The following is a 16474-nucleotide window of genomic DNA, read 5'->3' on the forward strand; positions in this document are numbered from 1 at the left end:
GTGCATTCCCACCGGTACTGGTGCTCTGTAATTCCTTTTGAGGGAAAACAGCAACAATCTCCCCTACACTCCACCTTCCTGGATTTATTTTCCTTATTGTTCAAGAGCTGGACCCCTCCAATCTATAAGTAAAAGAGTATTATAAGCTACACACTACCCAGAACTTGTTTGCCAAAAAGTCTGGTTTTATTGTTGGAAATTGGTAGGTTATCCCTCTACATGCACATCTAATTCTTCCTCAAAAGACCACTGTTCTCAAACAGACACTGTCTCACAAGTAGCATCTAGGGCATTGCTATAGCCTTCTGGTTAAATTAAAAGTCATGTTATCCAATCCCCAGACAATCACATGAATAATACCTTTTAAGAAAGAAAGTCTGCCAGGAATATATTCTGGATTCTGGTACTAGGATATTTGGCAGAAGCTTGGACTTGTGGTGAAACTGGGAATGAAATATGAATAGTATTTGACTTTTGGCTATGTGAAGCCTAGGAAATTGATCCCAGAATCTCCAACTATTACAAGCATACCTGAGATGGGTGGAAAAGCCCAGGCAAGTACAGACTGGTAAAGCCAGAGCTGTGTTTAGTGTCCACTTGATCAATTTCACTAATACCACTGCTTGCCTGCTTATCAAGGCACCTACCCAATTTATCCCAAAGGCTAAGATAACAGAGCTCATCGAAAATTTATCCTGAAATATGTCCTATTTGAGAACTTGTCAAATCTCTGCTTTTTTTCACTCAGATTATTAAAATGTATCTTTTTCCTTCTCTTTCCAGCTCCAATTTTTCTTGAGGTTTAGTCCAAGTAAGCATTTTCTAAGGTTTCAGGGGAACATTTTCTCACTAAATTCAGACCATTTTGCACATAGGAAAAGAGGTTAAATATAAAACACTGGGTCTCATCTTGTGCTTTATTTGGTTTCATGGCTGCCTAGGTGACAAGATGCTACCTATTGAAAAACTCTAAAGACTCCACACAAAATCTTCTAGAACTGATAAACGAATTCAGCAAAGTAGTAGGATACAAGATTAACATACAGAAAACTGTTGCATTTCTTTACACTAACAATGAAATATCAGAAATGGAAAGTTAAAAAAATAATTCCTTTTAAAATCGCATTAAGAAAAACAAAATACTTAGGAATTAATCTGACCAAGGAGGTGAAAGACTTATATGCTGAGAACTATAAAACATTGATAAAGAAAATTAATGATTCAAAGAAATGGAAAGATATGTCATGCTCTTGGATTAGAAGAATTAATATTGTTAAAATGGCCATACCACCCAAAGCAATCAGTAGATTTAATGCAATCCCTATCAAATTACCCAGGACATTTTTTACAGAACTAGAACAAATAATCCTAAAATTTATATGAAGTCACAAAAGACCCAGAATTGCTAAAGCAATCCTGAGGAAAAAGAACAGAGCTGGAGGCATAACCCTCTCAACTTCAGATAATACTACAGAACTACAGTAATCAAAATAGCTTGGTATTGGCACAAAAACAGACATATGGATCAATAAAACAGAATAGAGAGCCCAGAAATAAATCTACATACCTATGGTCAATTAATCTTCAACAAAAGAGGCAAGAATATACAGTGGAGAAAAGCAACCTCTTTGGCAACTGGTGTTGGGAAAGCTAGGCAACCTTAGGTAAATCAATGAAGTGAAAACACTCCTTCACACCATACACAAAAATAAACTCAAAATGGCTTAAAGACTTAAATATAAGACAGGATACCATAAAACTAAAAGAGAACATAGCCAAAACATTCTCTCACATAAATCGTAGCAATGTTTTCCTAGGTCAGTCTCCCAAGGCAATAGAAATATACACCAATGGGACTTAATCAAACTTATAAGCTTTGGTGCAGCAAAAGAAACCATAAATGAAACAAAAAGAAAACATATGGAATAGGAGAAAATATCTGCAAATGATATAACTGACAAGGAATTAGTTTCCAAAATATATAAACAGCTCATACAACTCAGTAACAACAACAACAACAAAAACCCAATCAAAAAATGGGCAGAAGACCTAAATACACATTTCTCCAAAGAAGCCATACAAATGGTCAATAGGCACATGAAAAGATGTTCAACATTGCTAATTATCAGAGAAATGCAAATCAAGAGTACAGTGAGGTATCACCTCACATCAGTCAGAATGGCCATCATTAAAAAATCTACAAACAATAAATGCTGAGAGAGGGTGGAAAAAAAGGAACCCTTCTATGCTGTTGGTGGAACTGTACATTGGTGTAGCCACTATGGAGAACAATATGGAGGTTTCTTAAAATACTAAAAATATAGTTACCATATGATCCAACAATTCCACTCCTGAACATTTATACAGAGAAAATTCTAATTTGAAAAGATACATGCACCCCAATGTTCACAGCAGCACTATTTACAATAGCCAAGACATGGAAGCAAACTAAATGTCCATCAACAGATAAATGAATAAAGAAGATGTGGTATATATATACAATGGAATATTACTCAGTCATAAAAAAGAATGAAATAATGCCATTGTACCAACATGGATGAACCTAGAGATTATCATACTAAGTGTAGTAAGTCAGACAGAGAAAGAAAGTATCATGTATCACTTATATGTGGAACCTAAAATATGATGCAAATGAAAACAGAAACAGACTCACAGACATAGAAAATAAACTATGGTTACCAAAAGGGAAAGGGTGGGGGAAGGATAAATTAGGAGTTTAGGATTAGCAGATACAAACTACTATACATAAAATAGATAAATAACAAGGTCCCATAGGGACTAGTAGCACAGGGAACTACATTCAGTATCTTGTAATAAACTATAATAGAAAAGAATATGAAAAAAATACATAGATATATATACATATAACTGAACCACTTTACTGCACACATGAAACTAACACAACATTGTTAATCAACTATATTTCAATTTAAAAAGAAAAGCCATGCCACAAATGTTTATTTTCTATATTGCCAAATCATGGTGTCATATTGTTAAGTGAATGGGGAAACTCATTAATAGTTAAAAGACAAAGACAAATAAAAAATCCTCAGTAATGTTATTGTTAATGTTCAACTCCATAAAATACATCAGAAATATATGGAATGATTCTGAAGAGTAGCCTGTCTTATTAAATGATGCAGTTATTCACCTTTTATATACATGTAAACTTCATTTAAGCTTAATTTATATTTCTTTACTCTATCAATATACAATATAATGATTTAAGCAGCTGTGTACTGCATTTAATCCCAAAGAAGCTGTATCATTAGCACAAAAAGTAGTATTTTGGAGTGAATTGTATTCTTAATTCAGGACTATTTTTGTTTAGTTTTTCTTTCAGACCTCTACACTGAATTCAGTTTCTTAAGTGTATGTTACCTAAGCCAGTATGTGGGCCATTTTTCTTCATTCTATATATTCAGAATATATTAAAATAAGAATAATCATTCCTAATATTATTGACTCTTGCATTAGAGTTTTCCAGAGAAACAAAACCCATAAGAAATATTTCTTGAATTTATGTATGTAATTTTATCACATGAAGAGATCTATTATAAGGAATTGACTCACATGAGCTATGAAAGTGAAGAAGTCCCAGGATCTGCAGTCAGCTGCAGACCCAGAAGAGCTGATGGTATTAGTTCCAGCCTGAAAGCTAGCAGGCTTGAGACCCAAATAGTGCTAATTTTTCAATTCAACTCCAGAGGCAAGAAAAAGACCAATGTCCCAGCTCAGCACCATGTTATTCTTGGGAAGATGAGTCTCTTTGCCCTATTCAGGCCCTCAGATTGAATGAGGGCCACCCACATTAGGAGGGCAATCTGCTTTATTAAGTCTACTGATCCAATTGCTAATTTCATCAAATAAACACCTTCACAGACACACCCAGAATATGTCTGACCAAATATCTGGGCACCCTGTGGCCCAGTCAAGTTGACACACAAAATTAACCATAACACCATTTGAGTATACCCTTCACTTTGGCTGTTTTTCTTCTCTAAGAAACAAATTCTGACTCTCCGGGCATGCACCTGCACAGTGAAGGAAAATGGAAAGGGACCGCACAGGGACCACAATGCAGGATGGTTGTCTTGGTCCTTAATCTTAGAAAGCCATGTAAAAACACTTTCCACTATTTTTAAGCATTCTCAATATCAGTTCTGCTGAGTTTTTGCCTTTTCTACAAAACATGAAATGTTTCCTCACCTACCCATCTATGCCACAATGGCACAGGCACCGAGAGGGTTTAGCATGCAAAAGTTTCTTTACGAGATTGATACCTTGATCTCATTTTGCCATCATCCAAGAAAGTTCTCTCAATTTCCTGTTCCTAACCAGGCAGAACAATCTGCACAATTCAACCCATTCAGGTCCTCCTAATACTTACAATTATGTGCACACATTCTACCTTTGGGGGTCTTTTTTATTTTTCAAGTCAAAGATGATGTCTGGCCTTTAATTTGACCCCAAATTAAAGATTCCATCATAGTGTTGATGCCTGTTACAACTAATCTGGTAGTGATTTTCTGGTGAGTTTTCTTGCATTAAGTGAAGTGCCTTAAAATATGTCTCAAATAAAGAGGATGTGAATAACAAACAATAAACTGGAAACTATCATTTTGAGAAAGAGAAGAACTTAAGAGTTGCTAAGAGCCAAAATCAAGAGTTCTTATTCTAAATTTATAAGAAAAAATAATTTGTTGCATATTTCCATATATTAAAGATACCAAGAAGCCTTTCTGTTCTCACTAAAAGTAAATGTTATAATCTGTATGATTCCATTTAATAAAATGCATCTGAATGAAAATATATCACATAGTGCTAAAATTTAACTAATGAGGGAAGGCACCACCATCAGCTCCTCCGTGCTTAGAACCCCATGCTTTTCTCAGGATCATAGTTATTCCTAGCACTCATATCATGCTTCTGTGTACCAGCCACTCTTCCAAGCACTTTACATATATCCGATCATTTTTCTTTAGAACAATTCTGTGAAATAAGATTATTTTCATTCCTATTTCACATGTGAGGAAAAGAGGCACACAGAGGTTAAGTAAGTCGTGTAAGTCACACAGGTAGCTGGTGTAAGAGATGGGACTCAATCCAGGGAGTATGGTTGCAGAGTGTGTGATCTCAGCCATAACGCATATTCCCTCTCTATCCTGTGTCAGACATGATAGCTTTAGTCTAACATGCAGTCCAAGTTAAGCTACTGGCTTTGACCTATATATGAAACATCAGTAAAGTTTCCTTTCCTTCTTAAGTTTTAGGTAAAGCATAAGTACAAACAGAAATTAAATATTTCTTTCTGCACTCCAGCATTTGATCCTTAGGAGTCTGCACACCTTTTGGAGACCTCTGGCTGAGATATTAGGCTCAGTTTCACGTCCACAACACTCTTGCTGCCTGTGACATTCTTATAATTCCTTTTTTGGAAACTCTGAAGCCTGTTAGCCTTTTAATTCTCTCCTCGATTTTTACTGTTCTTATAACCAATAGCCCTTCAGCATTTATGCATTTCCTCTAAAGCAACCCAAGTCAGAGGAGTGTGAGAGGGGAGGTGGAACTAACCAACGCTTTCTGTATACCACCCATTTTGTGTATTACATTTCATTAAATTAATAAGCATTTGGCCAATCAAAACAAGCCTCTATAAATTAAGCAAAATCTACCACTTTTCTCATCCTCCACTCATATCTTTAATCAAGAATTCCCTTGATCCTTAAATTTCCTGGTTTTAAGATTTTTTTCCTAGATAAAACTTGGTGAATTTCACCTACCAATTCCTTGATTTGCTTTCAACACTGCTTCCCAGATTTCAAATGGATGGAAATAACTTCAGTCTCTGCTCACTTTACAATGATCCCATTTCTTTAATTGCTGCTTACCATACCACACACACCCTTCCCATGTGCACACAATTGACCCTATAAAGGCTAATCACGTTTTTCTTAGGAATCTGGAATAAAGGCTCAGACACAGCTAATTAGCTTCTGCCATATGACCAGAACCAAGATAATGCCAACTTGAGAACTGGGGGTAGCCATTCAGCCTCATGCACACAAAGCAGAAGATAATGCCAGTTGATAGAAAAGAATAAAGCTGTATGGTGAGGACCAGGCACTGGAGAGAAAGAGCGTTGCTTGGGTTACAGACGTATGTTTTAATTCCTATTCCAGTAGGCTACGGGCTCAGGTGTTTTGGAGTTCTATGAGATACCCCTATAAATACTTTTTCTTGATGTTGTTGATATTTTAAACTATGTCAAGTTGGTCTTTACTGATTAAAAATGAATATTATATTGTGCTTCCCATTTACTTGAAGACTTTATGTCAATTCATGGCCTAAAAAGCCCAATTCTGTACAAGCTGAGAAAAATACATTATTTAGTAAAAATTCCACCTAATATATGCTGACATGCTATAATTAACCCAACCCATTAGCACAATCACAGTGACTGTCAGTATACAAAAGATGACACTCAGTTACCCTCAAAGTTGCCAGGATACGCAGTAGCTTAAGGAGGGGACTCTGCTTCTAGTCATGAAGAAGTAGCAGTGACTAAATTTACCCTCCCACATGAAACAACTAGAAAACTAGACAAAATACCTCGACAAATGCTTTCAGACATTAAACAACAGATAGAACAGGACTGTGATCTCTGATAGAATAGAAATGAATAAATAAGCCCTGGTTTCCTGCCTAGAAAGTTCCCATGCCTCAGCTTAGACTGGGGAAGCACAAACAGAGCCCAGCCATCTCACTGAATTGAGGAAGTAGAGACCAGAATATGAGAAAGTAAAAGCACTTAGAATTTGTTGTTAGTACATAAGAGGAAGCACCTCTTGAATCTTTTGTTGAGTATTTGTCTGTGCCTACAAGAAGTCATACTCCACAAGGTGGGGTAAATAACCACCAAAAAGCAGTGTGCCAAACAAACAAATTGCCAGATCTCACCCAGCACTAGGAATGATTTTTGTCCCACAAGACAGACTGAAAACATCTCATAATAAAGGGGACCATTGGTAGAGTCCTCAGAGGTAAATCTTTATAGCCTTAGGCTATAGACCATCTGTCTAAAGACTACTCTTAGCCATGCCTAAACAAAACTCAGAAGTAAGCCTTAACTGGGTCAGATTCCAAATAACTTACCTGCCTGCCAGAACAAAGCCCAAAAATATTTAAAAGAATGCAACAAAATCCAGCAGCCAAGAACAAAAAATTCACAATGTCTGACATCAGAACAAAAATTACCAGGCAAGAAAACAATCAGAAAAATATGGCCTATAAGCAGGAAAAATACCAATCAACAGAAACAAATCCAAAAACAACAGAGTTAATGGAATTTGCAGACAAAGACATTGTAACAGTTATTTTAAATATGCTCCATATACTCAAGAAGACAGAGGAAAGCATAAACATGATGAGAGAAATAGAAGATGTAAAAAAGACCTAATTGGTATTTACAAGGATTTTGTAGCCACTTTACAACAGAAGATGCATGAATCACCAATAGCTGTATAAAATGCTGCTCAGCATTTTTGGTTGTCATGAAATGCAAATTAAAACCACTAAATGAGATATCACTACATACCCAATGGAATGTTTAAAATTTTAAAACCTAACAATATCAAAGATGAGTGAGATAGAGCAACCAGCACTGTCAGATGCTGCTAGTAGGGACTTAAAATGGCATCACCATCGTGGAAAACTGTTTGCCAGTTTCCCATAGAGTTTAATATGTACTTACAATTTAGCTCAGTAATTCTACTCCTAGGTTTTTGACAGAGAAATAAAAACATATCACTAAACAAAAGATGTGTGCTTGTTTATGTTTATAGCAGCTTTATTCATAATAGTCCAAAACTGGCTACTCAAATATCCATCAGCAAGTTAATAAATAGGCAAAATTTAGTATATCCATACAGTGTAAGGCTGTGTAGTGACAAAGAGGGGTGATCTCCTGATACATGCAACACTGTGAATTAATTTCAAAAATAATATGATGAGAGAAAGAAGCCAGAAAAATCCATTCACATTAGTATCTAGAAAAGGGAAATCTAATCTATAATAACAGAAAGCAGGGTAGTGGTTGCCTGGAGTTGGGAGCTGGTGGAAAAGGTCTGTCTGCAAAGGCCCCAAGGGAATCTATAGGAGGGCAGACCTATTCTATAGTTTGATTGTGGTAGTGGTCACACACAGGTACATAGACAAGGAAACTGAGACTCTCAGAGGTTGAGTAACGCTGACACACACTGGCCCCTTGAAGGGTCCACAGTGAGTAAAATCAACAAGTAAATAAATAACTACAGCAGTTCCCCTATATCCACTGGTTTCACTTTCTGAGAATTCAGATACTTGCAGTCAACAGCAGTCCAAAAATGTTAAATGGAAAATTCCAGAAATAAACAATTTATAAGTTTTAAATTGCATGCCATGCTGAGAAGAGTGATGAAATCTCTTAGCCTCCCCTGTGTCTTCCCTGGGACACCCACTATCAACACTGTCTGCCCCTGACAGCCAACCATCTGTATATCATCATGGCTCCAGGATCGCAAAACAGATGATCCTCTTTCTGACATATTGTGAGAAGGTCAATAGTAGCCTAACACTAGTCACATTGCCTATGTCATTACCTCATTTCATCTCATCTCATAGGCATTTTATCATGTCACATTGTCACAAGAAGAAGGATGAGTACAGTACAGTAAGATATTTTGAGAGAGAAAGACCATGTTCACATAACTTTTATTACAGTATATTGTTACAATTGTTCTACATCATTATTAGTTGTTGTTAATCTCTTACTGTCCCTAATTTATAAACTAAATTTTATTGTAAGTATATATACATATGAAAAACATCGTATACATAGGGTCTGGTGCTATCCAGGGTTTCGGGCATCCACTAGGGATTTTAGAATATATCCCCCATGGATAATGAGGGACTACTGTATAAGCAGTATCAGCATAAAAATAAGAACTACAACAGATGTAGAATAAGAAATGACAATAGGGAAAATGCCCAATCTCGCTAAACCAGTCACAGAGAACACTGTAGCAACTTGATTTTTTTTTTTGCCAAATATTTCTTGAGCATCTAATAATTGCTCTGTTCTTAAGGAAATATTAACTCCTAAGCATATGCCTTATTTATAACCAGCAATTAGCTTTCCTTATTATTAGGTAAGTATTAAACATCAAAACAAATGCTACCTCTAGTAGAACATTCAATGAAAATCCTATGACAAATGTAGACCCATTTATTCTATCAGCATTTATTTAGCATCTACTTGAAGGTACTATATAAGTGGAGTAGACAAGTATAAGACACGGTGCTTACTCAAAATAAAGTTCCTCGTATGCCAACGTTCTGAAACGTACATATTGTCCTCTAAACTTCAAGCTAATTTTACCTCGAAGTCTGGATGTTTATTTTCAATTCAGTTAACTTAGGAAATCATTTCTGTAATTGCCTTTTTTTCTTAGTCTGCTACTGAAGTTATTCTACAGATTTCAACTTCAGTTATTTTAGCTCTAAATTGACTTATATAAAGAAAAGTTAAGAATCTAGCATCAAGAGAAAAAAAAATAGCATCTATTATAATCTGGGAACTGAGACAGTAGTTGGCATTATAAAGTTGAAGAGACAGAGTTTCCACTCAAGGAGATCACAGTCTGGGAGAGGTGATAAAAATGGAAGCAAACAGCTATAATAAAGTGTGATATATGCTACACTGGAAGTGAGGATGACGTTCTGTGGGAAAAGGATACATGTGCAATTAACTTGGCCAGATAACTACAAACTTCAAAAAACATTCAAGTCTTCCCCAAATTACGTCATTTTATTGCTTATATATTCAAAAAGACAGCTCTTCATATAATGCCTAGCATACTGCTCATTCTCAAAAAATGTTTGCTGATGAAAAAGTAACCAGGGTGATTTCTATGTGTGCCTTTATTCCTTAGTTTCACTTGAAAACAGCTTTTACAGTTTATCACTTGATGAATAACCTTTAGATTTCTTTTTATGCTTACATACATGAATGTGCATATGATGTATATTTATGTGCATAAATAAAAGCTTAAGAAGCTGCCATTCAAAAATTGAAAGCTGCTTGTAAGTCTCTCAGCGATGATGACTTGTAACTTTGGACAGATCTTCATTCTTAGCTGAGTCATATCAGTGCACAATTTTAATCATGTTTTATAAGACCAAAGGTAAAACTGGAGTTTCTGGGCTCAACCAAATAATACCCCAGGTATACAGAATTCAGGGATACCAGAGAGCTTCCATATATGGAAAAGATTAAAATTTACTCCCCATCATTTAGGATTCAATGCAAATAGAATACCTCTGCAGCACTGATGAGGTCCAAGCTGAGGTTAATTTTCTATAAAGTATACTAAGGGTTCTGAAGAAGTCATTCAACTTGACATAAGAGATGGTCAAAGTCTGATGACTTTGGCTCAATGCCAGGACCTCTGCTGTCATGAGGGAGGCTAGGGTTGGGCATATTAAGAGACTGAAATTAAAATACTCTCTCTCTTTCTCTCCAATTACCCTACTACTCTAGGTTGGGTGGACTTTAAGGAGGGTGCCCATACAATTTATCATTCAAATCTAGATATTTTTGAGAGTGAGAGGGAACATTATTAATAACTTTTGTTTTTAAAAAAATGGTTGTGTGAATGACTGTCAAGTAAAGAGATATAACATTGGGAGCCCAGAACAATATGAGTATGTCCCACCTATAGCACTGAGCATGGATGAAATGAATTTTTTTCATCTCAGCATCTTGAAGAATCACTGTACTTTAGTGAATGATGTGCATGAACAGTAATAGAAGATGAAGCCAGAGTCAAGCCCAGTGACATTGCTTTAGCAAATCAGAGAGGATGTGATTTAATATAAGAAGAAACAGCAGCAGTAAGTGGGGGATATATTTGGAATGCCATGTTTCAGATACCTCATGCTTGGTGGTTGACTTAAAGCCAAAGTAGTCTTTCCCAGAGCTACCAACCCCCTGTAGTGGTGGTGCAGTCCTCTGACCTCAAGGGGTCAGGCCCATACTCATCCTGTGGGTCTCAGCACTTCATGTCACTCCTGAGACTTTATTTCCCTGGTCTTTTAATATAAAGTGCCTCATCATGTGGTTACAGAGTAGAATACACTGCTTAGAAAGGATAAGTAAAGTATGACCAATGAAAGAGAGAAGCCCTGGGAAACCCCAGCGTTTAAAGGGATAGAGAGGAGGAGACAAACCAAAGACTGGCGGCTAAAATTATAACAGCTATCACTTTCCAGTAATAGCTATATGCCAGGAATCCTAGTACATTTCTTTTCACACATTATTATTTTATCTCTTCATTAAATTTTTATTTATGTAAGGTAAAATGCTACAGGCTGATTATTTAGTTGTTTACAAGACAGACACATTAGCTGTCATGAAGGTGATCAGAACAAGTCTCCCCAAAATAGGCCCCTTTGGCAAGCAGACTATTTTGAACTGAAGGCAGTCAAGGCCCAGCAGACTCAAGAAAAACTTTTACCTCTCCCTTAACTGCCTAAAAGAATCTGGATAGGAGGCCTGGTCCAGGAAGAGCACTGTCACTGGAGATACCTGCAAAGAATGTGGGCTGGGTGCGGTAAACTGGACGGAAGCTCGGCTTTACAAAACATTTGCTCTTCCCAGCTTCCTGTGAATTGTCTCCCTCCCCTTTGAAGTCCTAGACCCCTACCCTGTTTTCCTTAACTCAGGATGACATATAAGCCTCAACTGCCTGACTGCCTGTGGGTCTCATAATACTATGAGGCCCTTGTATGTATGTAATTAAATTTGTTTTTGTGCTGTTAATCTGTCGTATGTTAATTTGAATATTGGATTGGCCAAAGAAAAGTAGAGGAAACATTTTTCCTCCCCTGCAGTAATAATTGTTTCTCTGCCTGGAAACAAGAAACCTGGGAAGTATTTTCTATTAGCAAAACAAACAGTACTGACTGCAGCCTTCTACTTTCAAAGAGGAGAAAGCCTTACCCAAGAACTTGAGCTGCTGGCCCAAGATAAAGGAAAAACTGTCATTTTAAAGCTTCTGAGGGTTCTTCCTAATGCTAACAGAGCCCAGAAGCTTTGTTTTGCAAGCTTGCTGCTGATTTTTTTTTTTTGAATATGCAAAAGTAGGTCTGGAGTTAAGTTTGCAGTCGTGACTGCAGAAAATTAAATTGTTCTGAATGACAGAATAGGTTGAATTTTTTGATCTGGGGAAAGGCAGCAAAGAATAGAGTGGAGAGAAGTAAAGTGCAGAGCAGACAGAGTTCAGAGAGGCAGAAGCAGGAATCCATCAGGAAAATCATAATCTCTACCCCTTGCTGGGCACTAAGAAAATCATATTTTGCCCCAAATATTAGGAATTGTTTTGCGTTCCCACCAAACATGTAATGTGAGGTTAAAGGAAGGGGGTTGCATCAATTTCAGTTAAGTGTAACAAATAAAATTATCCCAGAAAGCTGGACTACTTGGAGAATATCCAAGTACATCACAGCTCCCCACCCCAACCCTCACCCCAACCCACTGCTGAAATCACACATGTGTACTGGGGTGGCAGAAAGAGAGAGGGAGCAGGGAAGAGTCGAAGTTCTGGGGTGAGGTGAGGCTCCAAGATTACTGGAGGTCAGACATGGCACACAGACTTTACGTATTGATCTTGAACATGCTTGGGGACCTTGAAAAGCTTGTTTTCCAAGGGGCTGTTAGAGAAGGAATGAAAGATAGAGGCCACTGTTGCTGGAATCTCTGAAACCACTCCTTCCCATCTGTTCCTCCAGGCACACAGCTTGTTTCACATAATTTACACATAATGACTTTCTAATTATTGACTTAAGTGGCTTGCCTGAGAGGTTTCTGTAGAAACTGTTTCAGAAACACTTTAATGTTGCAAAAATCTAAACTTAGAGCAGAAAATTGAGTAGAAAATTAAAAGACAGTAAGTTGGTGTCGTTATTAGAATAAACGCTGTAATTGGATGTATCAAAAGTCACCGGCACCTGCATCTCAGCCCCAGCTTCACATTGCTGGGATTTTTCTTCCCCTGTATTCAAAAGACTTTTCAAGAAAGAATAAATATTTCTAAGATCTTTTTTCCCTTTCCCATTTGGAAATGTTTGCATTAAAAGAAAAAAAAATCTCCTGCCCAAAGCAGAAACTCAGAGCATTCATATATCCCTTTAAAATCAATACATCAATCACTGTCCTGGGACAGCAAAACCACTAGGTCTCAAAAGCATTCTCCCTGAAAACTTTGAGCTTCTCCTTTCCTTCTAAAAAAATTTAAGTATTTAGAATGCCGTGGCAAAACAAGTTAGTGTAACAGTAAGTCAAAGAACTTGCCTTCAAATTTCAGGTCTACCACTCATTATGTTATATGACCTTGGGCAAGGTACAAAAACACACCAGTCAAGGTTCCTCATTAATAAAACAGAGATAAAAATGGTATCTACTTGAGAGGTCTGAGGATTAAATGCAACAGTTCAGTGTGTCAACCACAGTTTATGCATTCCTCTTTTCCAGTTACTCAAGCTAAACCATTTATTGAATTCCTACTATATATACCAGGCACCATACCAGGTTACCATCATCAGATAAAGACGAAGCTGATGCAGATGGCTGAGCTCACAGCTCTGTTCTCTTCTCCAGAACCATTATGAAACTGAGTGGTGCTTGATAACCACCAGACTCTTTAGTGAAACACCTATAAAAGTAAATTTCAGATAATAATAATAGTAATAGTAATAATCCTACAAATATTTGCCAATTACATGTATGTGCCAAAGGTTTTCAGGAAATATTTTTGGTTATGTAAAGGAATATACCTGAAACAGTAATAAAATTTAGTATACAATTAATGGATATACACTGATTAGGCTCAATCCAATCATGAATTGAGAGTTCTTTCTAAATACTGGGACTCTACATCTTTACATTAAAAATAGTAATAATAATTGGCACTCTGTGACTTTTTTCCTATTTAGTTAATGAATATTTTAAAAAAATATATATCACAGTTCCTCTGATTTTTTTTTTTTGTCTAAAGGGAGAATTCAAAATTCAGAGATCTTTCTGGATTGCACTGTAAAGAGAATTTTGAGAACTATTTTATTCTGTCCCTTTTACCCCTCAGCCTCACCCTCATTAAATCTTAACAGGAAACCATTCAAAACTGATGAAATATACTGTTAACATCCATAAAATAAAAACAGTAAAATGGTTCTCAAATGAAGGCAATATGCCCTACCGTCAAGGGTTTCACTATCATATAATTAAAAATAGTAACTCTTTTCCCCATTGTAGACAGGAAATCACTAGCAGAATAAGCACCAGCTTCAGATTTAGTCGAAGATAACACATGAATGAATTATCCAAAGGGTTTGTTTCCCTCAATGATTAACACATTTTATGACATTCCTTCAAATGCTGGAGAAATACTACCCAACATCTATTGCCTTCTGTAGTTCCTGCACTAAAACATCCCCTTTCCTGACACAGAACTTCTCTTTTTCTCCCTGCTCCTTTACCAGCTGTATTTCATACATGATCCCAATCACATTCGTCTTTCAGGGTGAATGATGCTGAACGAGCAGGCAAAGAGAAGAAACCCTAAGGCGGTTATAATTGGAATATGGGAAAGAAAAACCCTTTGGCAAAGAAAAGAAGGTTCACAGCTGGTATATATAAGGGTATAACTATATGTGTATTATACACAACTGAGTATGCAAATATACAAAATGTAATATTTAATTTTGTATCGATATCAAAGAATAAGCTTAAGTATCTGATGTAAATTTTAAAGAAATAAAAATCATCGTTACACTTTTAAACATCAAAAGAATAACCATTAATAAGCTAAAAGTCTGCTCATAACACAAAATCACAAGGTTTAAAGAAAATGACTCAAATATTCACAAATCCCCCCACCTGTCTCTTTGTAGTCACATATATACTATTAATGTTGCGTTAAATCCCTTCTATTCTGCTATAATGTGATCCTTATGCTCCTAAGAAACCTTAGTTATCCAAAACCATGCTGTAAAAACAATTGTTTTAGTGGAGGGAAAAAGAGATTGGGAACTAGAGAACACCAGAGTCTTAATAACAAATTTAGTTTTCCTATAGGACTTTCAGTACTAAAGCTGACTTTTTAATGGCTCTAAGTACACAGTTACAAATGGAACTTTCAATTCTTGATAACTTCTAACTCAAGAGAAAAACCTCGTTTTTACATTATTGCACTAAGATTAACACAATATTTCTTAGATTTTTATAAGTTGCTTGCCCATTGATATGGGGAACAAATCTCAAAGCCAGTCAAATAAGCTGCCGCAAACGAAGTTTTTTTAACCCCTACATTCCGGGTACTAGTTTTTCATTATGATTTATTAACTTATGACCATATGCTCTATGTAATATGTCATATTCCTTTATTAGTCATTACTTTTTAGGTTTACAAAACTGGCATATTTTTCTCAAAATAAGTATTAGCAAAAGAGTTAAAGTATAAAAACCATCAACTCATAAAGTCTCTCCTATCTCCACAATGATCATAGAATTTAAGAAATATGACAGATACCTATATACATGGATATTTTAAGCACAACTCTTGCTTTGGACTAGGGGACATGTCATATGATATATACTTTCTTTTTCAAGCTGTAATCTGGAAATTACTACCCCTAGAAATCTGGAAAGATGTTAAGATATTTAACTTATTTTAAGATAATTCCGCAGAAAGAGTGTAGTATTATGAATGTGCCAGCTAGTTCAAACTTCAGCGCTAAGGTAAGCGATCACTGTATAAAATCCAAACTACAGGAAGAGTCAACTGGTGTTTTTTTCAGAAAGGCCACACTCCAAGGTGGCCACTGAAGGCATTTTGGTTAGCCATATCTCAGTCAACAGCTGAGGCTTTGCTAACTAATGAAGCAAGCAGCAGAAATTGTTTTTATTGGAGAAATTGCTAGTGAGACAAATGTTAGAAATAGGTTCAAGGTATTCAATACATGTGGATTAGCTAAAATATTTTCATGACCCTTCAAACATACTTGAACAGAGACTGGGAATCTTGGAAGCTTCTGGCCTGCACCTTTATGGTTAACGCTGAGGCTTGAGCCCTAAAGTCCTTTTTTGACTCCTTGGATTAGGAGAAATTCAATTGCCTTGTTCTACCTCTGCACTGATAGAGTGTGCCTAGAGCAAACTGTTCTTGTAATAAGACAGCCAAAGCATCTGAAAGGACACAGAGCTGGGACTCATCAAGCTTACCAAACAAAAAATATGAATCATTTTATGCCTATTTTCTGAAGAATGTTTATTTAACAAATACCTGGATGTATGGTATTTTTGTTCTGTGAATTGCTTTCATTAGTCAACTTAGTAGCCAGGTTGTAGGGGAGCAAC

At 36.3% G+C, this 16474-nt stretch overlaps 1 protein-coding gene across 7 annotated transcripts in view; it reads right to left on the bottom strand.

Annotated features, from left to right (window-relative positions):
* ADAMTS3 (ADAM metallopeptidase with thrombospondin type 1 motif 3) overlaps positions 1–16474 on the bottom strand; it is a 486980-nt gene that overhangs the window by 459209 nt on the left and 11297 nt on the right. Inside the window, exon 2 of one of the 7 annotated variants that reach the window (XM_072941182.1) lies at positions 13646–13772. The exons of the other annotated variants lie outside the window; for them this stretch is intronic. The gene's annotated coding sequence lies outside the window, so the exon portion shown is untranslated. The remainder of the gene's footprint in view (positions 1–13645; positions 13773–16474) is intronic. 7 annotated transcript variants of the gene reach the window in all.

The sequence above is a fragment of the Vicugna pacos genome, chromosome 2, assembly GCF_048564905.1.
Source record: "Vicugna pacos chromosome 2, VicPac4, whole genome shotgun sequence".
Taxonomy (NCBI): domain Eukaryota; kingdom Metazoa; phylum Chordata; class Mammalia; order Artiodactyla; family Camelidae; genus Vicugna; species Vicugna pacos.